The sequence below is a fragment of the Balaenoptera ricei genome, chromosome 18, assembly GCF_028023285.1.
Source record: "Balaenoptera ricei isolate mBalRic1 chromosome 18, mBalRic1.hap2, whole genome shotgun sequence".
NCBI lineage: Eukaryota > Metazoa > Chordata > Mammalia > Artiodactyla > Balaenopteridae > Balaenoptera > Balaenoptera ricei.
In genome coordinates, this window is record NC_082656.1 from 10,770,072 (window position 1) to 10,792,815 (window position 22,744).

The 22,744-nt window shown below is 36.0% G+C and overlaps 1 protein-coding gene across 4 annotated transcripts in view; it reads left to right on the forward strand.

The window, feature by feature from the left end:
• The window catches only part of RFC3 (replication factor C subunit 3), a 775,950-nt gene that overhangs the window by 570,096 nt on the left and 183,110 nt on the right, over positions 1-22,744 (forward strand). For 3 of the 4 annotated variants that reach the window (XM_059902817.1, XM_059902819.1, XM_059902821.1), the window contains one exon: positions 14,426-14,491. The gene's annotated coding sequence lies outside the window, so the exon portion shown is untranslated. The remainder of the gene's footprint in view (positions 1-14,425; positions 14,492-22,744) is intronic. The other variant, XM_059902818.1, reaches the window with a different exon arrangement.

The window sequence follows — 22,744 nt, forward strand, 5'->3', positions numbered from 1 at the left end:
CATGTTACAGATGAGGAAACTGAAGCTCAGAGGAACTAAATAAGTTTAGCCATCAGGCAGTGGTGGAACAGAGATTTGAGCCCCTGTCTGACTGAGTCCAAGGCCTGTTCTTCACCATTATACATTTTGATGCTTTCAGCTGAATGGTAGACAGTGTCTGACAGTCTCTCTCGTCCCACAAGCTCTTCTGCCTGTGCCCTTGCCAATACTCCTCGCAGGGTAGAGTATATTTCCTCTCCCCTTGATTCTGGGCTGGTCCTGTGACTGTTTGATAAATAAAATATGTAAAAGTGGTTCTGCATAACTTCCAAGAGTGATCCTTAAGAGATCTCCAGCTTCTGCTTTGGTTTGTTGGAACTCCTGAAATCCAGTTGCCATAATGTAAGAAGACTTACATGGAGGAGAACAAAGATTCCCCCAATCCTAGGAAAGGAGACCAGCACCCAGGGCCAGCCACATGACTGACAGGGTCCAGTGCAAGATGAAAATGTGGTCCCCAGTCAGGGTCAAAGTCAATCTCCCTTCCCTCAGCTCCAGCACCCTGTAGAGGAGGAAAAAGCTTTCCTCAACCCTCTTAGGGTCCCTGGCTGGGTCTGGAAATTAAGCTAATAAAGACAGATTAACAGGAGAAAAGCATACAAATAGTATTAAATTTCTATATGTACGTGGGAGCCTTCACAAGGGAATGAAGACTTGAAGAAGTGACCAGAGCAGGAAGCTTTTATACCTTTTAGACAAAGAAACAATACATTTGTGAAAAATTGACAAAACAAAGGGGTCTGAGCTAGGGTAGTAAATGGTGAAGAAGTAACTAGGAAAATAAAGGTTGTGTAACAAGGTTTGTTTATAGAGGTTTTTTGGCCCCCAATTCCCCATCTCTGGTGATAAGAATATCTTACTTCCTCCTGGTCCAGGGAGGGTATCTTTCACTTGGGAGTTTTAAGACCTGTTTCAGGGAAAGGTGAGGGGGAGTAGGTCAGAGTGACCTTCCTGCTTCCACCATTTAAAAAAGTTCCTTCAGTTTAAGATATTTAATATGCCAAGGTGCCATATTTTGAGGTAGCATGTCCTGAACCCCATTAGGCCTAATGCACAGTGGATAGGTAACCCCAAGGGATTGCCATCTCCATGATAGGACACGCTCAAAACCTAGACTAACAGTGGTCAAGAGTTGTCTACAAAACTCTCCACGGTTCTGCCATCCCAGGTGGGACTGAAACCTCCTTGGGGTGCCCCAAGATGCTGCATGACCCAAGATGACAACACCTTGGTCTCCCCCAAATCTGCTCCCAGGCTCCTGCCAGGAGCAGAGGGCAATAGCAGAACCCTGGCCTTCTACTCACAGATGTGACAGGGAAGAGGGCAAGAGGAGTCAGGGGGGCAGGTGTGGGAAGGAGGAGACAGTGTGGGGCCCGAGGAGCCCAGGGGCAGGAGCAGGCAGGCAGTCAAGAAACCATCCTGGGGCTTCAGGGAGATGGTGAGAGATGAGACTGCACATGAACCAAGGCTCCGATCCCTGGGGCACGTGTACTCCATTGTCCCTTCCTTCTTTACATACCAGATACAAATGGAAAGAAAAAATCTTTAAGAATTTCAAGATGGCAGCCACAGAGCATTAAACCCCAAGTATGGATCCCTTCTGTGACTGTGGAGATCACACACGTGTCTGGTGAAGCCAGCCCTGCCACCACCAACTGCCAGCCTTGTGAGTGGGGACATTTTGGTCCTCTCAGAGTCCACGTGGAAAACCACCCAGTCAACCCACAGAACCTTGGGAAGTAACAAATAGTTGGTGCTTTAAGCCACTGGTTTCAAGGAGGTTTATTACACTAACTTGATAACGGAACAGCTACTGTCATCATCCTAGGCATTATGGGGTCACTGAGAAGTATAAGATACGATTTCCACCCTCAAAAAACTTACAGTATAATTAGCTAGAAAAGGACACATAAAAAGAATTATTGACCAATCACAGACAACGTACGATCAAGCGAGAAGGAGAAAATTGGAAAAAGTAAAGACTGTTTAGAAACAGGAAGTGCCTGGGAAAGGGTAGTCAGGATATTCAGGGAAAGCTTCCCTCATCAAAACCCTGGGCCAGAGCTTGAAGCATGTGTAGTATCTGGATGGTCGACTACGGGTGACCCTGCTTGACTGCCTACTCCACTCACCGGGAAGAAGCCTGAGCACATATTAAAGCATGCAAAATCCATTTCCTGGATTAGGAGCCTGAACTGTTCAGCTTCCTGAACCCCATCCCTACCTCCTCTCTTCTCTCCATCCCTTGACCAAAGCATTATTTTTGCCTCTGGCTTTCATTCTGATACACAAATCAATTTCTGTCAGCCTCTAATCTTGTTTCAGCTTGCTGCTTACAGGTCTTTCTTTTCTCCACATCTCAGAGACGTTAAAACCTCTGAGATCCTCCCTGCTGGGGCTATCCTACCTCTAGGACCCTATGTCGTATAAAGAGTCCCTCCAGTGACTGCACAAGCTTGAAGCTCACTAGTATATAAAATAAACCTGTAGGATTTACACAAAGCAACATTTCCCACATTTATTTGTCCATGGAAACCTCTTTTCCCAGATCATATTTCGGTTCCTCGGATTATTCAGCAAATGCTACTTTAGACTAAATTTCTACAAGTTGATTTGTAGCATCTATATTTTTTACCAAGCTCCCCAGATGATTCGGATGTGCACCAAAGTTTGAGAAACACTGTTTAGAAATAAGTGGAATTGAAGTTACAATAGTCCTTCTGTAACTTTTGATCAGTCTCACTCACTCATTCTTTAAGACTCAAACATAAAACACCTCAAAACTCCATAAACTTTCATAACTACAACTGAATTTCTTTGGTACTTGACAGTTATTGTAGTTTAAATATGAGACATATAATCTTTGCTTAAACATTTTACATATTGGATCTTTATTTTCTCTACCTCTGCACAGCACTAGGATTCAGGAAACTTGAATCCTTTTAAGGCTATTCAACTAAGTAGTTTGACCCTTTTTTCGTAACATGTTTTTCAACATTCAGAGCGAACAGCCTGATATAGTAGATTTTGGAATTAGACTGACCTGGGTTTTAAATCTTGGTTGCAGCACCTACTGGCTGTGTGACATTGGGTAAATAATTTAAGATTTCTAGGCCGCAGATTACCTGGCTGAAAATAAAAATAATATCTACTTTACAGGCTAGTTTTGCAAATTAAAAGAGATTCAATTTACAGCTAATAGAAATACTGGTACTTCAATAAACACTAGTTTGCTGTGTCTTGGTCCCATGAAGGGCAAAAGTGGCTAATAATATTGTTTTACCTATCTGCCAGGGAGTTGTAGAAATAAATAAGATTGCATAGGTTGAAAAATGCTTTGAAAAAGTTAAAGCCATTTTATAAATGGAGATAACGGTGTTTTCTGCTGATGAGATCTGAAGCTTCTTGAGGGAGACTTATTTCCATTTTAAAATATGTAACATTTTGCTTTCAATTTGAAACCAAAATAACATTTAAATGGTGTATGTGTCTGTATATTCATTAAACATTAGTGATGGTGCTAAATTAAAAGTTCTTGACTCTAGACTAATACATTGCTACGCTGGTTTTGTGTATGTTTTCCACTTTTCTTCTTTTGTATAAATTTTAAACAAACCTATAAATAACCTTCCCCTGCCCCCTACACACCTGAAAGAAGTTTTTCACAGCCTCATTGCCAGTTTTAATGGAGGTTAAGGTTTACAGGTATATCTCATCTCATTTCTGGGTTTGTGCAAGGTTAGGGCAGTAAATATTAAAGGGAAATGGAAAATGAAACTCTTGGTTATGGTCAGTTTGTTTCATAAAAATGACCCCCTGTATTTTTATTTGAATTTAAATCATACCAGCAAGGGCTCAGCATTCATAAAGTCCTTTTATAATTCTCACAGATCCTGTTAAGTGAGTACAGAATCCCACGAATGCAAAATAACAATTCTTAAAATTGAAAACCAAGGACTAAAAATTTCATTACCCCAATATATCACCTAACGTCAAAAAACATAATGCAAGTTCTCTGGGTAAGATTGTATCGACTGCATGTACAATTTGGTCTATTAGTATGCTCCATTATTTTGAATTTGTTAAATCCTTGAATAAAAATTTCTATGTTAGCAGTTCTTGGCTAAATTATAAAAAGTAATAACAGCTGCATTATCACCTCTTAGGGAGTAGAAGGTTTGTCACAATGACTAATGTTCTTCCTACTGAGGCACTATCAAGCACACTTTACACATCCCCTGCCCTGGGCACTGATTTGATTTTCCTCACACAGATGGTATATATTATCTTCAGCTTCTGCTGAGAAAAGCGATGTGGTCAATGACTCCATTTATTAAGTTGAGTCTGGGGTCTGTGTGCCCTGCCAATCTATTAATGGTTAAACCTGTGGAGACATGCCTTACTCCAAGGATAGAGGCTCTAGTATTTTTACATACACAGTCTAATAGAAAAATATGATTATTATTTCTGTTTACAGGTGGGAGATCTGAGGCAAGTCAGTTGGGGAGTTACAGAGCTGCAACTCTGTCTAGATTTCTTTTCTCCAAGGTTGGGGGAATGGCTGCGAGAACTGCTGATCCTGGGCAGTTATCTAAAGTGGAGCTGGGGAAACCGAACTGCTGGTGCACAGCCTGATGCATCTGCCACTCCAAGAAGCGTCATCTTTAGTGGGCACCCTCCATGTCTGGGTGGGCAGGTTGGGTGATGCTACAAGGAGCTAAATCAAGAGTGCCCTGGAGTGGGGAGGAGGACACCATTTGCATTTCACCTAGGGAACTCTGCCAGGGTTCTCTCTGCATTCTCACCTCAAGGCTTCTTGGGAGAAGGGAACACAAAAAACTTAAGACTGAGACTCAGGTCCTCAGATATCAGTACTAGCATTTTTTTTTTTTTTTTTTTTAGTCACTTAACATAAGATCTGTACTCTCAATAAATTTTTAAGTGCACAATATAGTATTGTTAGCTATAGGCACAATGTTGTAGGGCAGATCTCTAGAACTCATTCAGTTTGTATAATTGAAACTTTACCCATTAAAAAGCAACATCCCATTTCTCCCTTCTCCCTGGCCCTTGACAACCACCATTCTACTGTCTGTTTCTATGAGCGTGACCATTTTAGATACCTCATATAAGTGGAATCATGCAGTAGTTGTCCTTCTGTGACTAGCTAATTTCACTTATCATAATGCCATCCAGGTCCATACATGTTGTCATAAAGGTCAGGATTTTCTTCTTTTTTAAGGCTGACTAATAATTCGTGTTTGTATACATCACATTTTATTTACCCAATCATCTGTTGTTAGACATTTAGGTAGTTTCCCTACTTTGGTTATTGTTAATAATGCTGCACTAAACATGGGACGGCAAATATCCCTTCGAAATCATGATTTCAGTTCCTTTGGGTATATATCCAGAAATGAGATTGGATGAAAAGGTAGTTCTTTTTTAAATTTTTTGAGGAACCTCCATAATGTTTCCCATAGCAGCTGCACCCTTTTACATTCCCATGAACAGAGTACCAGAGTTCCAGTTTCTCCACATCCTCACCAGCCCTTATTTTTTATTTGTTTTGATAATAGCCATTCTAACAGCTACAGGGTTATACCTCATTGTGATTTTGGCTTGCATTTCTCAGATGATTAGTGATATCGACTGTCTTTCCATATACTTGCTGGCCATTTGTATGTCTTCTTTGGAGAAATATCTATTCAATACCTTTGCCCATTTTTAAATCAGGTTATTTGTTTTTTGTTTGTTTGTTTTGCTAATGAGTTGTAGGAGTTCCTTATTTATTTTGGATATAAACTTCTTATCAGTGGTTTGCAAATATTTTCTCCCACTACATAGGTTGCATTTTTCACTTTATTATTTCCTTTGCCATACAGAACCTTTTTACTTTGATGTAGTTTCACTTGTCTATTTTTGCCTTTGTTCCTAGTGCTTTGGGTGTCATATCCAAGAAATTATTGCCTGAACCAATGTCCTGGTTTTCCCCCAAGTTTATCTCTAAGAGTTTTACATATTCAGGAATTGTGTTTAAATCTTTAATCAATTTTGAATTGACTTTTTTGTGTATAGTGTAAAATAAGGGTGCAATTTCATTCTTTTGCAGATGGATATGTTTCCCCAACATGATTTGTTGAGGAGATTATCCTTTTCCCATTGTGTATTCATGGCACCCTTGTGGAAGATCAGTTGACCATATACGTGTGGGTTTATTTCTGGGTTCTCTGTTCTTTTCCATTGGTCTATATTTCTGTTTTTATGCCAGTACCATAGTGTTTTAATTACTTTATTTTTGTAGTATATTTTGAAATTAGGAAGTGTGCTGCCTCAAGCTTTATCCTTCTTGCTCAAGATTGCTTTGGCTATTCAGAGCCTTTTGTAATTTCATATACATTTTAAGATTGTTTTCTCTATTTCTGTAAAAAATGTTATTGAGATTTTGATAGTATTGCACTGAATTTGTAGAATGCTCTGGGTAGTATGGACATTTTAACAATATTCTTCCAATCCATGAACACTGACACCTTTCCATTAAGTTGTATCTTCTTTATTTTCTTTCATTAATATTATTTAGTTTTTAATGTAGAAGTATTTTATATCCTTGATTAAATTTATTCCTAAGAATTTTGTTATTTTTGAAGCTATCATAAATGGGATTTTAAAAAATTTCCTTTTCAAATAGTTTATTATTAGAGTATAGAAGCCCAGCTGATTTTTGTATATTGATTTTATCCTACAACTTCAGTGAATTATTAGTAAACAGTTGTTTTTGGTTGAGTCTTTGGGGTTTTCTGCATATATGATCATGTTATCTGCAAACACAAATTATTTTAATTCTTTCTTTCCAATTTTGATGCTTTTTATTTCTTTTTCTTCACTAATTGGTGTGCCTAGGATTTCTAGTACTATGTTGAATAGAAGTGGTGAAAGTGGGCATTCTTGCCTTGTTCCTGATCTTAGAGGAATAACTTTCAGTTTTTACCATCGAGTATGATATAAGTTGTGGGCTTTTCATGTATGGCTTTTATTATGTTGAGGTACATTCCTTATATACCTAGTTTGTTGAGAGTTTTTACCATGGCAGGGTGTTGAATTTTGTCAAATGCTTTTTCTACATCTATTGAAATGATCATGTGATTTTTATACTTCATTCTGCTAATGTGGTGCATCACGTTAATTGATTTGTGTATGTTGAACTATCCTTGCATATGAGTGATAAAGTCCAATTGATCATGCTATGGGATCCTTTTAATGTGCTATTGAATTTGGTTTGCTAGTATTTTGTTGATAATTTTTGCATCTATGTTTATCAGGAATATTAGTCTGTTGTTTTTTGTTTGTTTTGTTTTGTTTTTTATTGTAGTGTCTTTGGCTTTGGTATCAGGATAATGATGGCCATATAAATTTAAGGACTTAATTTGAAAGTATTCCTCTTCTTCAATTTTTGGAAGCATTTAAGAAGGATTAGTGGTAATTCTTTAAACATTTGAGATAATTCATCAGTGAATTCATTTGTTTCTGGACTTTTCTTTGTTGGGAGGTTTTTGATTACTGATTCAATCTCCTTATTCATTATTAGTCTGTTCAGATTTTCTATTTCTTCATGATTCAGTCTTGATAGGTTGTATGTTTCTAGGAATTTATCCATTTCTCTTAGATTATCCAATTTTTTGTCATATAATTGTTTGCAGTAGTCTCTTATGATTATTTATAGTTCTGTGGCATCATTTGTAAGGTCTCCTTTTTCATTTCTGAATGTATTTATCTGAGTCCTCTCTTTTTCTTAGTCTAGCTAAGAGTTTGTAAATTTTGTTTATCTTTTCAAAAAACAACTCTTACTTTTATTTGTCTCTTCTCTATTTTATTTATTTCTCCTTTAATCTTCATAATTTTATTCCTTCTACTAACTTTGGCCTTAGTTTTTTCTTCTTTTTCTAGTTCTTTGTGGTGTACAGTGAGGTTGTTTACTTGAAAACTGTTTTCTTTTTTAATATAGGCATTTTCACTTTTTCCCTCTTAGCAGTGTCTTTGCTGCATCCCATGAGTTTTGGTATATTCTGTTGTCAGCTTCATTTGTATTGAGATATTTTTAAATTTCCCTTCTCATTTCTTTGGTCTATTGGTTGTTCACAAGTATATTGTTTAATCTCTACATATTTGTGAATTTTCCAGTTTTTCATTTCTTAGTCATTTCTAGTTGCCCTCCATGGTGCCCAGAAAATAATTCTTGGTATGATTTCAATCTTCTTAAATTTGATGAGATTTATTTTGTGGTCCAGCCTAGAGAATGTTCAATGTGCACTTGATATGAATGTGTATTCTGCTACTGTTGGGTAGAATGTTCTACATATATAGACTGTCTGTTAGTCCCATTTGGTCTATAGTGTTGTTCAACTCCACTGTTTCTTTTTGATTTTCTGTCTAAATATTATATCCACATATGAAAGTGAGACATTGAAGCCTCCAATTATTATTAAATTGCTGTCTTTTCCCATTGAGATCTGTCAGTGTTTGCTTTATATATTTGGGTACTCTGATGTTGGGTGCATGTATATCTGTAATTGTTACCATTTGCATGGAATATCTTTTTCCATCCCTTTATTTTCAGCGAATGTGTGTCCTTAAACCTAAAGTGAGTTTTTTTTTTATAGACAGCATATAGTTGGATCTATTTTTTGAAAATTGATTTAGCCACTACATCTTTTGATTGGGAAGTTTAATCTATGTTTAGTGTAATTATTGATAGTTAAGGACTTACTATTGCCATTTTGTTGTTTTCTGCTTGTATTGTAGTTTGTCCCTCTTTTCCTCTTTTGCTGTCTTTTTTTGTGTGATTTTTTTTTGTAGTAATATGCTTTGCTTCTTTCTTTTTTCTTCTGTGTATCGTCCATAGGTATTTACTTTGTTACCATGAGATAACATAAACTTATTATGTTACCATGAGGTAGCATAAAAGTTACATAAAGCTTCTTATAGTTAAAATATCTATTTTAAGCTAACACATTAATTCAAATCACATACCAAAATGCTACACTTTTACCCCTTCAACACTTTGTTATTGATGTCACAATTCACTTATTTTTATATTGTGTATCCATTAACAAATGTTTATAGTTACAGTTATTCTTAATATTTTTGTCTCTTAACTTTTATACCAGAATTAAAAGTGATTTACACACCACCATTACAGTGTTACAGTATTCTGTATAGTCAGCCCTCTGTATCTATGGGTTCCTCATTCATGGATTCAACTAAATGAATAGCCGAAAAAAAAAATTCCAGAAAATTCCAAAAAACAAAACTTGAATTTGCCACATGCCAGCAACTATTTACATAGCACTTACATTGTATTAAGTATTATAAATAATCTAGAGATAATTTAGACAGGAGGATATGCATAGGTCACACAAAAATAGTACAGTGTTTTTATAAGGGACTTGAGCATCTGCAAATTTTGGTATCTGCAGGGGGTCCTGGAACCAATCCCCTCTGGATACCGAGGGATGACTGTATTTGTCTACATATTTACCTTTTCCAGTGACTTTTATACTTTCATATGCTTTCATGTTGCTGTTTTAGCTTCCTTTTATTTCAGCTGAAGAACTTCCTTTAGCATTTCTTATAAAGCAGGTCTAGAGATGATAAACTCCCTCAATTTTTTTTTTTCTTTTTTTGTCACGGAAAGTCTTTACCTCTCCATCGTTTTTGAAGGAAAGTTTATTACGATTCCTGGTTGATAGTTTTTTCTTTCAGCACTTTTTATATATTACTGTATACCCTACTGGCCTGCAAGGTTTCTACTGAGAAATCAGCTGATAGTATTACAGAGACTCCTTGTATGTGATGAGTCACTTTTATATTGCTGCTTTCAAAATCCATCCTTTGTCTTTGACTTTTGACAATTTGATTATAATGTGTCTCCATAGACCTTATTTGGGGTTCTTTGTTTTCATAAATCTGAATGTCTGTGTCCCTTCCCAAATTTGTGAAGTTTTCAGCCATTATTTTTTTAAGTAAGTTTTCTAACCTCTTTATCTGTCTCTTCTCTTTCTATGACTTCCATAACGCATATATTAATTTATTTGATGGTGTCCCATAAGTCCCTTAGGCTTTCTTCATTCTTTTTCATTCTCTTTTTTTTTTGTACCTCTGACAGTATAATGTCAAATGACCAGCCTTTAGTTTGATAACTTTCCTCTGCTTTTTTATGTCTGTTGTTGAATCCTTCTAGTGAATTTTTCAATTCAGTTATTGTGTTCTTCAACTCCAAAATTTCTGTTTGGTTCTTTTTTATAGTTTCTATCTCTTTTCTGAGAGCCTCATTTTGTTCATGTGCCATCTTCCTTATTTTATTTAGCTGTCTTTCTTTTTTTGTAACTTATTTAAGACAATTATTTTTAATTCTTTGTCAGGCAATTCATAAATCTTCATTTCTTTAGAGTTGGTTACTGGAGATTTATTTTGTTCCATGTTCCCATGTTCCTTGTAGCTTTGAATTACTGTCTGTGTATTTTAAGAAACGGCCACTTCTCCTAATCTCTACAAACTGATTTTAACTGGGAAAGACCTCACCAATCAGCCTGGCTAGGGATTCCCAGAGCATCTCAATCCTTTTCTATGACTGTATCTTCTCTGGACTTTTGCATGTAGATTCCTAATTAAAGGGGATTTACCAGTTTCTCATTTTTCAGGATCCCATAACCTCTTGCTCTCTCTGGTGTCTGACTGCTGTACTATGGGCTGGGACATTGGAGCCATGTGCCATTCCTTCCTTTCTTCCCGGTGGAGAAGCCTTGAGTTCTGCACTTTCTCACAATCTCTCTGAACTGTCCTGAGTGCAGCAGATAACCCGCCTCTTTTCATTTGTTGTTAGCTACCCCCACCAAACTGTGAGAGTTCTGTTAGCACTCCAGGTGTGATGAAACAAAAACTGACCCCTTGGGCAGCACAGTGAAAGACCAGGGACATTTGAGGCATGCTCCCCTCTCTCTTGTCCCTGAGGGAGAATTTACGTGCCCAGGCAAACTCCCTCAATACTGAGCTGAGCTGGATTGTGGAAGAACTGATGCAGACAAAGTGAAAGTTTTCTTCTTACCCATTTTGATGCAGCTGGTTTCTGTATTGTGCACATCTGAAGTACTGTGACTTCTTAAGTGGATTCTGGGCTTTTCATAAAGGCACTTTGTCCATATACCCTCGTTAAATCAGTGTTTCTGTGGGAGAAAGATGGCTGGGATTTCCTATTTTACTATCTGTTGATGTCACTCCCAGGATTAAGAATTTTAGTCAAATAGAGGGTGGTTACTAATCCCAACTCTCAAGGAGCATCCTGAGTGAGTGGGGAAATTACCTCTAGATAAGAGTGGAGGGCATGTTACTTCAACTCCTCTGCCTAAGCTCTAATAGATCATGTTCCAAGTTGCTAAACAAAGAAATTGGAAATGATAAGGAAGTTGAGGTGTCAGGCTTTGTTTTATGAAATTAAATAAAATAGATGTAAAGACAAATATGGGTGGAGAACCTTCCCATATCACATTGGGATAAACAAATTTAACCCTTAGGCAATGAAATTAGATAGACCTCTGCTATTATAAGTGGTGGAAGAAGCACCTGCCATATAAAGGAAAAACAGAGAAGCAAGGTATTTGGCACCAGTGGAGAAAATTTAATGGCCACTGTGGGGAAACCCAGCAAGTGGAGGTCTGCTTTGGGTCTGCTGTCAGATATCACTGGGCTATGGCTGCACAATTCATCTTCCCAGTTTTGTTGTCTTGAGAAGACCTACATTTTGTAAGTACTCTGCTGGGTACCCTGATCTTGACTGCCCTTCTCCTCGCACTGTCTCCAGCACTGGTGTGGCCTAGGATCTAAGACCTCAGTGCGTGCCCACATGTGAGCCCCTTTGGAGACGCAGAGCCAGCAATACATTCAGTAAGAGAGCTGTCCAAAATTGGAGTTTCTCACCTACAGAACTCTGACTAATAAACACATTTCGCATACTGCTTCAGGCAAACTTCTGTCGTATATTCATGGTCACAGCTACATGTCCAGGCAAGGCACTACTCCAAATCTGTCCACACTAGTTACCAAAGGCTGTCAAATGAGAAAACAACAATCGATGGCTTTACAAGTTTTTGCTGAAAACCTGTCCATAATAATCTTTATTCTATGAACCCTAGAGCACAAATAAAACCTATCAGATATAATTTGACCTTTAATCATATTCTATCTAGCCACAACAGCTGGCTTTGGAGTGAGACAGAACTGGATTTGAATTTTATTTGTATCAATTTGTGTGTGACTTTGAATGAGTTTCTCAAACTTTATATCTCTGGTCAACATTATAAGGGAGGGTACACATTCAGTGAAATACTGTATATTAAGAAATTAGCTGAATGTCTGACATGTGGTAGGAACTTATGCATTATTAACTGTTATTATTATTATTATTATTTGTTATGCTTTCTCCCATCTAGATTCTAAATGCTTAGAGGTCAGGGTCATGTCAAACACTTTTCATGACCATCACGGCACCAGGAACAGCACTACTGTGCTGCCAAGTAGGAACATGAAATCAAGTACTTCTATGTTTTCAAGGATATTTTTAAAGTCGATACCCAACCTGGAAGTGGGAACATTGATCCCAAGGCCAGTCCTTCATTTCTGCTTTCCACCTATTGCCTCCTGCTTCCCCAGGGACTTTGATCCATCAGCGTTAGACCCCTCTCAACTACTGAAACGCGTTCTCTGCAAGCTGCTCCCCTTCAGTCTAGAATGGGCTCATCTCTCCTCAACATCAAAAACATCGTCTCATAGTCCTTTCTCCCATGGCACCATTCCATTTTCCTCTTTACTTGTGTTCTCAGATATGATGGAAGATTGTTCCTCAGGTATTGCCATTATATTTGCACCATTCAATTTTTAATTCTGTTACGTAGAAGCTACCCACCCCTATATTGAAAATACTTGTTCATCTCTCACTAGTAACCTCTGACTTATCCAAGTCTAAGTCCTCTTTCCAGTCCTCCTTCTCTATGAACTCTGAATATGTGATATTGTTGACTTTTATTTCCATCTTATCGTTTTCATCTTGTTTTGTTTCTATGCCACAGTATACTCTATATCCTTCTTGAGTCTCATGGAATATTTCTTCCTGGGTCACATACCAAATAAATGGTAAATGATTGTTTCCTCAGACAACTTCTGTTTTCTCTCAACATTTCTCTAATTTTACAGTTCACTTTACATCAATGCAGATAATTCTAAAATCAGTGATGCACTCCTTACTTGTGGTTGTGATTGCAGTTATCAATATTCTGGCATATTGTGCTAACTTTGGTACTGAAATATTGATATTTTTGTTGTTTTTATGCCATTATTTTGGTATTTTTAAAATCTGAGTTATTTATGCATTAAAATCTGCTCGTAGAGCTATATGCTGCATTAAATTTTGAAACAAAGAGGAACTGATTTTAAAAGCATCATAACATCAGTGATCATGCTTAAAACCTATTTAAGTTATTTCATTATTTAAATTCCAATTTCTCAGGTTATTTGTGAAGTTTGATATCTTTTCTTATGTATATCAGTCACTTCAATTTTGCCCATAATCAGGACTGAGCCCCAATCTATGTCCAGAGGTCCCTCATGAAGTTGTCTTAAAATGGAGGATAAAGAGTGGGGGGTGGGTAGATATGAAGTTATACCAAAGTAGAAGGTAGAGGAAAAAATAGGGAGGAAAAAAAAGGAGGCCCAGTCCTTCACGTGGATTCTGATCATGTCTCTGTCCCCAGGACAAGAATCTCTCCAATCCATAAAACCGTGGCCACTTGGGATATTAAAGACATTAACTTCACAGTTGGATCTTAACGATGCCTCAAAAAGAAGAGTAAATGCAATGCCCCCTCTGTTCCCATCCTCAAGTTCTGGGCCCAGGGCAGCTACTTCTGTTGTCCTATGAGGACATGTCTGCAGCTCCATACTCCTTTTCTTTTCCCTCCATAGTAATATCTATTCTTGCAGGGCATCACTTCTCCTCCCTTATATTCATTTATTTTAATCAGGATGTTCTTTCCCAATCAAGCTACCTACTGAGACTCAGACTAGAAGGAACAAGATCTTAGCCTTGGGCCTCATCCCTAGACCTCTTTCTGCACCATCAGAGAACAAGTGTTGAAGACATCTCCCCAACTAGAACACAAGTTTCATGATCTTACTGTAGACATATTGCATTATCGACTGTTGAAGTGTGTGAAATCCCTGTCAGTTTCAGCTGTTCTCAAATGGCTCCCTGAACTTTGCAGTAAGGACCTGTTACTTATCTTGGTGTTCTCAAGTCCATTGGGTGCTCTATTGATTTCTTTTGTTTTCTTCTGTGCAGATGCTGGTATCATACAAGTATGTATCTGTCAGTGGTTGGTCCCCACCTGCTCATCTTCTGGGGTTCGTAAGTACACTTTTTCACCTACATTTTTGTAGATATTGGCTATAGATTTTGGGTTTTGTTATTCTAGTTCTCTATTTTTAGGGGAGATTTGAAGAGATTAAAAAACCATGCTATTGATGCCATCTCTTCTAATATTCAAAATTACATTTTGAATTTTAAACCATGTAAACATAAAATAAAATTTATGTTAAACTACTTATAAACAAGATAAAGGAGTTGTCCACCCTTGAATACATACACTTTCTATCCTATTACCTTATTTTATTTTCTTCATAGACTATCAGTGCCTAAAATTATGATTTTTCTTTTTTCATCTTTCCCTTTCCTATGATATTAATTTCATGATTATAGGAGACTTTTCTCAGAAGACATTTACTTAATTACACATAGAATATAGTAACTTTTCAGTGGATAAACTAACAGACATTGCATCATCCAAGTAACCAAGTATTAGGACAACAGATATATCATATAGATCCTAATATTATGCATCAAGGTTACTATATCATTTCTGTATTATTCTTACCAAAACATCCTGAATCTAATTATTAGGAAACATCAAAAAAATCCAAATAAAGGGATATTCTATAAACTGTGGCTAAAACTCTTTAAAAATGTAAATGTTATGAAAGATAAAGAAACCATCCTAGATTAAAGAAAACTAAAAAAAAAAAAACTGGATTAAAAAATGCAATGTGATTATGAAATAGACCACCAAAAAAAAAGGATGTATTTTTATTTTGCTATAATGGACATCAGTGAGACAACTGGAGAAATCTGAATAAGGTCAGTGGATTATATACTAACACTCTATCAATTGTAATGATTTGATTTTGATAATTTTTCTGTGGGTGTATAAGAAAGCGTCCATAATATTAGGAAATGCACACTGAAGTATTTAAAAATAAATGGTTATCATGACTGTAAATTACAGTTGCCTCTTGTTATTCATGGTAGTTATGTACTATGAAGTTTTCATAAACACTGAATTGGTAAATACTTAGCATTGCTCCTAGAGGAATTAGTGGGTTAGGTTCCTGCAAGCCTCCAATCACAACATTTTCATCAACTAGTCAGTACATAATCTTGTTTTATGTCAGTTTCTGTTTAAAGATTCTTTGTTTAATATATACTGTATATACTGTATGTTATATGTGCTATATATAATGTAGTATATATGGTATGCTATATATAATATATGCAGTATACTATACATAATATGTATTATATAATATATTAAATATATAATAATATCTACATATTTTTATTGATTCATTAACATTGAATAATGCCAATAGCAGTATACCTCATGCCTAAATAACTTTCATCTAGCACAAGTATTTTCTCCGTAAAACATAATGATAAATGCATTATCATTCTACCTCTCTATATGTATATATGTTAATATACATTACTTATATAGATGTATATTTATATATATTCAAATAAATATTTACATAAAATAAGTTTTATGTAAATATTTATATAAAATATTTATATATTATATTTATATATATAAAGAAAGAGAGAATGATGCATAGGTGATAAATATTAACATTTTATTAATCTGGTTGAAAAGTATACAAGTGAATTCTTTGTACTAACTTTCCAACTTTCCTGTAATTCTGAAATTATTTGAAAATAAGCTTTTTTTTAAATAGAAATTTTTTTCCTCTTGCTTGTCAATTTAACCCAAGTAGCTAGAGCAGGGGCTTGACATGTACTCTATTTAAATACTTCTTTAAAGAATAAAAGATTAATATCAAGCAAACGATCAAGTCTAGAGGGTCAGGATTAGGAATACCCTCCATAAAAATGGTGGTAGAGTACATGGGAATCAATGATCTCTGTACATGAGGACAAGTATAAAGAAAGTCTGATTTAGCATTGTTTCCATCATTGATTAGAAAAATGTTTATTTTTACTCTCCATCCTCTCATCTTCTCCTACAGTAATAAATTGTGATTAGTATGCTTGTAGATTAATTTTAGTAATAGTTATGTACATCAATTAATGTTATTGACCTGCACTTCCTTGAAATTCCAACTTTTTCAACTATTTATTAAATGATGAGGCATTCAAATGACCTTTGCTTGATCTCAGATACAACTTGTGATAGCTCCAGGTTTGAGATGAGCTTGGCCCAGGATTTTACTATTCAATGCATGTCATTTAGTATTCTGCCTATCTAAGCATCTTATTTTAGAATCAACCATATGGAATTTTGATGCCAAGGCCTATCTTAATTCTGAGCTATCTGATAGCATGGTAATTACTACAAAGCCATCAAGTACTACCAAACAATTTGCATCTCCTTAGGGAGTAATTTTCCTATAGGACAAATAGCAGTTGTCAAAGGACTAAGAATAATTTTGTTTACAAGCACAGATTTAGAAGCCACTAAACAAGTATGAACATGCACCAGAGATGTGACTTTCACTCTTAAGTATGTGACTTTAAATCATTAAGCTTTAAATGCTTGTAATGAAAAAAAAATAGCATTTCAGCTCTTCTGTTGAGTAGTAGGAAATTAGGCCTCTGTGGTTCTTCTTGACCCATTAATGGGAATGTATTTTAAGAACTCTTATTTGTTCTCACCAACTTGGTTATAAAAGCACTCAAGCCTAGAAAAGCAACACTTTTTTCCTTGAATTAATTCATTTCATTTTGAACCAGTTCGGTAAACATGAATCAATCACTTTTTTGTGTGTGCAAGACTCTATGCATACAGCCTTAAAAATAGTCTTCCTGCCTTCAAAATATTTTGAATTTTTTGCCGCTCCTAGTGCAGCATGACTCTGAAACACCTGTGTGTGCCCCTTCGAACTGATGATATTTACTCAACTGCCTGGTTGCTCTTTCTCAAATGAGAGACTTTATATTAAAAAGCATACAATTTATTGCTTGAAAATCACAATTTATTCCAACCCAAACACCAACGTTGTTGTTCTGTTTGACTCTGTAGAAATAATTTTTGGTGTAATAAACATTATGAGTTTGTCCATTAATAAATTACCCTACTAGAAAGAGCATAAAAGATTTATCTCATCAGAGACTGTTATGTTGCTGAAGCTGCACTATCATTATAATTTCCTACCCTAGAATTGCCTTCAAAAATAAAATAAATTAGTATTTAAATTATGCATGGGCATATAATGTTTTGATGTTTCAAATTTTAGAGAGACATAATGTTCATCAGATTATTAAATAAAAATTTTAAAGTTAGTCTAGATACCTCCTAGACATTTAGTTTTTCAATTGGCCACTTTTCTTTTCTTTCTTTTTTTTTTTTTTTGGCTTAGAACGTTAATTAAAACACCCTCATGCTGAGAGGTTTTTGCTTCGCTTGGTGACTTTTCCTGGAATTCATGTGCTTTGACAGACACGGGCTATATTGTAGTAGTTATAGAAGTAAAGCTGAATTAGATATATTCATATTCCCCTCAAATTTTCAATACCTAAACACTATCTGAGCTTACATGATGGCTGTCAACAAGATTGTTACCTAAGACAAAGAATTGCCTTATCATTAGATCTGATATGGTGTAGATAGCTGATATTTTGCTGACTCATCTTTTTTAGCATCAGGCTATATCTAATGAAGTAAGAGTACCATATTTTGTATCTCCAAGACTAGTAATAAATGATCATATGGTATAAGGGTTTGTCAACACAGTATCAAATAGAGATGTACTAGTTATTCAGATAAATGAATAAGTAATTTAAATATCAAGAATCTGCATGGGAGCAGTAATTTGCCAAAATAAACGACCATAATCATTTATCTCATTAACCCATTGTTAAGTAATATTTGTAATAAGATTAACACTGGACTTTAAATTAACCAAACCTTTTTAGCAAGGTGGCAAGTTTATCTAGTTTCATGATTGCTGTGACTATGACTGCACCGGAATCTCCATCAACTGTGAAAAAGTCGCCAAAAGAATGAATGTGTCTTGACACTATTCATTCATTTACTGTATTGAGATACAGTTAAGACAAAGGCCAACTTTTTTCCTCACATCTCTCATCAACTAATCTGTCAATGAGAAGAGAAATGTTTTTCTTCTCTATGAATTACGTTTCTGGAGCTTTCTGGTACAGGAAATTGTATGTATCCTTTACTTGATCAACACTTTATTGTTTGATCCCAAATCTTCTCCAGATATTTATTATACAACCTTATAATCATTCTCCCTAAGGCTTGGGTTCTGCTACTAAAATTGCTATTTTCTAAATTATCACTTAATAGTCAGAAAAAAACTGATACAATTTCAATTATCTGTAAAAACACCTTGAAGAGCAAAACCACATGGGAATATGCTGATTTGAAAATTCATATTTTGGTGTCTGATTTGAAAAATATTTATATATTTTTTTAGGTGGAAAGCATTCTCTCAAAGGTATTATTTTAAGATAATCATAAAATACAAGGATTTTAAAGGAAAATAGAAAGTCAGTTAATTAAGTAGCTCCCATGGAAACCACCAAAGAAAACATTAACAGGGACAGCGTAGGGTAGCATAGATAGGACTGGATATATCAAGTTAAAGCTCTACTCTGTGCCATTGAATGAGCTACATTTTTTCTGCATTCTTAGCTATATAATACATAGTTTGAATTTGCTTAAAATGATCTCTTTTGATATATTGTATCATTTAAAGGGATGTGGAAGTTGTTCAAATATAAAGTTTGTTTTTCCTTTCATAGATATTAAAAGTGGGTAAAGAAAAAGTGATGGGATAGAAGGCTGTCTTTTTGAAAACGTGGTGGTTATTTTGCTGGGAAGAAAATATGAGGTCAAAGAGTTAGAACCCCATGGCTACTACCCCATTTAATAAACATAAGTCCTCTTTGAATGGACGCCAGGGCAGCCTATCAAATGCTGGGCAGTCTAGGTGTGGAAAAGCACCTATCCACAGAGGGAATTATTTCTGGATGTCTACAAAATATTGACGCTTCTGCAATCCTTTTCTTTGACTTCCAAAGTTGACAAGAAGAACTCATTCACATCATTTCTTAAGCATTAGTAGGATGCTGCAGTAGAGAGTCAGTTATTGTCTTTGCCCAGTGAACATCCAAGCTGATTCTAGATATAACTGCCCAGAAAGCCATTTAGTCTGTGGTATCCTCATTGAATCTTTCTCAATAGCTTTCTTATGGAAAAATTCCCCCCTCCCACTTTCTTCCTTCCTTTTTTTTCTTCCTTCCTCTCTTTCTCTCTTTCTTTCTCTTTGTTTCTTTCTTTCTTCTTTCTTCCTTCCTTCCTTCCTTATCGAAAATATGGGAATAAATTATGTTATTGGCTTTGCAACTCTCTATAATAGAAGAAAAAAGGGAGTAGGAAGACTACCAGCTAGTTTCTCTTTTGATTGCGTCCCAGGTGGGCACTGAGGGAGAGGAGGGGCTTACCTGGCTTGTGCAGGCTTACCTGGGTGTGGGTGTAGATCCTTGGTGCTGCACATCCACAGCTGTAAGATGTGACCCTGTGTGGAGCAGGCCTGGCTTCAAGGTGAATCCTAGAGGGATACAGAGGAGAGTTTTCTTTCTGCTGAAGTTTTAAAGTCAAATCTCCAGATGGCAAAGGGAAGAAATAAGCAGATGAATAATAACAATAAATGTTTATGGCTGTGCTAATAAAGCTGGGATGTACATTCTGTTGGGATGTATTTTATGTACCAGGAGGGTGGAGCTAAGATTCCAGGAATTCAAGAACACAAAAAAAACCTCTCTCACTTGCTGACTAATATTTGAAGATAGATCTTTTAATTCTGCAATTGGAGCTAAGGCTCCAATTGTGGAATTGGAGTATCTCACAGATACTACTGGGAGAGAAAACATGTGGCTATTATGAATTATTCATGTCCAATCCTTTCTTAATGGCGAATTTTGTTAAAAAGAGTGAGATTGCAAGAACATTTTATTTGGGGACAGGGATTCACAAAAAAGAAGGAAGACTGGAAAGTGATGTCAGAGAGCTTGGTGGATTGATGGAAATTCTTTTAAAAATTTAGTCTGTACGTAAATGTTGATTTTTACAAATCAAACGCATGTGACTTTCCATGCAGCATAACTAATTATCACTCTGGTGTTTTACTAAGATATGGTTAAGAGAGAGATGATTTATCTGGAATAACCACCATTAAAAGAGTAACGATGATGAAATTGTCCTACTAGTTATTGAAATGTACTCTAAAGCTACAAATTAAAAATTGTTACTGTGGCACTTATTCCAGAATAGACAGACAGAGAAGTGGAAGTAAAGAGTAGTTTAGAAACAGACCTTAGTATATATAAAAGTGTACTACATGAGAAATGAGATATTAAATATCCAAAGGGAAATGATTAGCTTATATGTAGTCCTGAGACAGTTAATATATGAGAAATAATTTGAGGAAAACTCATGTTACAAAACATAGGCGAAACATAACAAACATCCTCTCAAATGCATAGTAGAGCTCCCAAGTAGGTGAGGGAATCTCCAGAGGTTCAAAATAAAAGCAAAGCTGACAAATGGAGAAGTAGACGGGATTGATTGCAGATCCTCTGCCCGAAATTTTCCTTTCTTTTCATCAGACTACTTCTGCTCAACATTGAAACCTCAGTTTTAAGGAAACATCCCCTCTCTACTCTGTGTTCACCTGTATCTTAGTATTTAAAGTTTTATTGAAAAGATCTTTTTATACATATTTGTCAGCTACTAGAGAGTAAGATCCTCAAGGATCTTACTTTTTAAAAATCCTTACATTGCTAGAAACTCACAGAAGATATGAATAGAGTAGGTGCTCAAGAAAAGTTTGCCAAAGTAAGGATAAGTTTTGAAATACAAATAGAAATCTTAGGGTGGGTAAATGTTTCCATATGATGTAAACTTCAGTCTGACACTATCACCCCCTCTATATGGGTGGTGTTCTAGCCACTTTTTTTGCCTCTTTATTTTTTCACTTATTTATTTTTTTCAGCTTTATTGATACATAATTGAATACAACACTGTATATGTTCAAGGTGTACAGTATAATGATTTGACTTATATGTATTATGAAATGATTATCACAATAAGTTTAGTTAACATTCATCATCTTATATAGATACAAATTTTTTTTTCCTTGTGATGGAAACTCTTAGGACCTATTCTCTTAACTTTCAAATATACCATAAGCAGTGTTGACTATAGTCACCATGTTGTACATTATGGTACTTATTTATCTTACAACTGGAAGTTTTTACCTTTTGACCACTTTCATCCAATTCTCCCTTCCTTTCCTCCCATCCCCTGCCTCTAGTAACCACAAGTGATTTCTTTTTCTACGAGTTGTAACCACTTCTTTTTTTAGGTGGCTTTATATCTCCAAAAAGTCTTTCTTTGATGGGTCCAGTCTCCTTCCCTTAACTTCTACCACAAGTCCCAGTCCTGCCTTCTGGAACCATGGCATACAGTCTGTCTTCTCCTATGTCACTGTTTCAGTTAGGACAAGCCGGTCTCCTCTTAGCCCCCTCATTGGCAGGCTCGATGTACTTCACTTGTCCATTTCTTGTTGACATTCTTTCTCAACTTTCCACACCCAGGTCACCATCTGTGTTGGTCAGCATTGTATAGGCTGCCAGTAACAGAAAACGTGACAGAAGTGGCATACGCAAAATAGCTGCTTATTTGTTTGTCATGTGAAAAACTCAGAGGTAGGCAGTCGCCACAGTGCTGTCAGAGACTCAGGCTCCTCTAGTCATCCTTAGCATGTGTGTTTTGTCCTCATTCTTGATGCTGTCACATGGTTACTCCATAGCTGCTCCACCTTCAGGAGAGAGTCTATTCCAAACCAGAAGAGAAAGGGCAAAAAGTAAAAGGAATGTGCGTGTGGAATATGTGCTCTTAACAGGCCCTTCTCGGGAGGATCATAGTTTCGCAAAAGTCTGACTGACCCTAACTATATCACATAGTTGCAAGTGATGCTGGGAAGCATAACAATTCAGCTGGACACATTTTCTCCTTGAAAAAAATTATAAGGGAAAAGAAAGAACAAATATTGATATTGATAGGCAACTAGTAGTGTATGTCAACGAACAGAACTTTGTTAATGACCTTCTTAAAAGAAAGGTTCCTATACCAGACAATATATCCTAGAATGTTGAGCCCAGCAGAGTATTGAATGACCATAACCTCTCTCTATATGTGTATATAAATTTATTAAGCTAGCTGGAGACTGGCCCTATTTTTTTCTGTGCTACATCACTATTAGGTATTTACAGCTGGCCTTC